The sequence below is a fragment of the Mandrillus leucophaeus genome, unplaced genomic scaffold (genome assembly GCF_000951045.1).
Source record: "Mandrillus leucophaeus isolate KB7577 unplaced genomic scaffold, Mleu.le_1.0 Scaffold608, whole genome shotgun sequence".
NCBI lineage: Eukaryota > Metazoa > Chordata > Mammalia > Primates > Cercopithecidae > Mandrillus > Mandrillus leucophaeus.
Window position 1 is genome coordinate 1,501,862 of NW_012106564.1, and position 1,825 is coordinate 1,503,686.

Genomic DNA, 1,825 nt, shown 5'->3' on the forward strand with positions numbered 1-1,825 from the left:
GGAAGAGATGTTGGAACATATGGAAACAATTAACAATAGGAACACAGAAAGCCATGCAAATAAAGAAATGAAGCAACTATTAATGCCATGAAAATAAAGAGTTGCATAAGAAAGGAGGGATGGTTATAGCTTCTTTCTCTCAGCATTGAACAATATTTCCATCATCATAATGATGTAATAGTGACAACTGTTTTGACCAAAATGTGGTATCTTGTTGGCAGGGGAGGTAGCAGTTGGTGAGGGAATAGGAAGTATAACAGATGGGAGAACTATGTCCTCATATGCTAAGTCAGGATGTCAGTAGATTACATCAGACATTGCTAAGTCAAGAAATACCAGTGTAAACTATAAGGCAGAAAAGTAAGGAAAAAAGCTAGAGAAGCTGAATTTTTCTCTTAGTAAATAAGTAATATTGTTTGATTTTTAAATTTTTAAATTTTTATTTTTTGAGACTGCCTAGGCTGGAGTACAGTGGCATGATCTCAGCTCACTGCAACCTCCGTCTCCCGGGTTCCAGTGATTCTCCTGCCTCAACCTCCTAAGTAGCTGGGATTACAGGAGTGTGCCTCCATGCCTAGCTAATTTTTGTATTTTTTGTAGAGACAGGGTTTCACCACATTGGCCAGGCTTGTCTTGAATTCCTGACCTCAAGTGATCTGCCCGCCTCAGCCTCCCAAAGTGCTGGGATTAGAGGCATGAGCCACCATGCCCAGCTGGTATTTTTAAAAAAGATATGTATGATTATTAGGTTGGTAAGAATAAAAAAATTTACATTGCCATTTTATAAAAAAACAAGCATGTTCATTATTAAGATAAAAACAACTTAGAAGTGGCTTTTAGTTTCTTTTGGACATGGTAGAAGTTATTCTATACACACTCACCAAAATGTCGAAAATTAAAAGGCCAATAACTCCAAATGTTGACAAGGACATACAGCAACCAAAACTCTCACACACTGATGGTGGGGGTGCAAAATGGTACAATCATTTAGGAAAAAGATCTGGCAGTTTTTTTTATGAAACTGAAGATGACTCAGCAAGTGTCATGTATTTACTAAAGAGAAATAAAAATTTATGTTCTGCCCTGATGTGAACACTATACAGACATCACTGTGTACCCCAGAAATACGCAGAATTATTACGTGTCAATTAAAAATGTAAAATACAATAAAAAGCTTAAAAACTATTCCCCAAGAAACTTGTATGTGAATATTCGTGGTGAATTTATTCATAATAGTCCCAAACAAGAAATAGCCCTAGGCTGGGGTGGCTCACGCCTGTAATCCCAGCACTTTGGGAGGCCCAGGTGGACGGATCACCTGAGGTCAGGAGTTCAAGACCAGCCTCGCCAACATGGTGAAATCCCATCTCTACAAAAATACAAAAATTGGCTGGGCCTGATGGCGAATGCCTGTAATCCCAGCTAGTCGAGTGGCTGAGGTGGGAGAATCGCTCGAATTCAGGAGGCAGAGGCTGCAGTGAGCCGGGAATCGCATCACTGCACTCCAGCCTGGGCGACATAGCAAGACTCCATTTTTAAAAAAAGAAAGAAAGAAAGAAAAAAAAAAGAAATAGCCTCAGGTGTCCATCAATAGAAGAATGGATAAACAAAATGGTACATTTGTATAAGTGAATACTACTCAGTGTTCTAAACTGAATTGTGTTGCCTAGAAAGTCATATGTTAAAACCCTAACCTCCAATGTGACTATATTTGGATACAGGGCCTTTAAAGAGGCAACTAAGGTTAAATGAAGTGTCATAAGGGTAGAGCCTCAATTCAATGTGACTGGTGTCTTGATAAGAAGAAGAGACAGCAGGGATATGC

The 1,825-nt window shown here is 39.1% G+C and overlaps 1 protein-coding gene across 2 annotated transcripts in view; it reads right to left on the bottom strand.

Annotated features, from left to right (window-relative positions):
* The window catches only part of CMSS1 (cms1 ribosomal small subunit homolog (yeast)), a 397,344-nt gene that overhangs the window by 36,689 nt on the left and 358,830 nt on the right, over window positions 1–1,825 (bottom strand). The gene's annotated exons all lie outside the window — the stretch shown is intronic.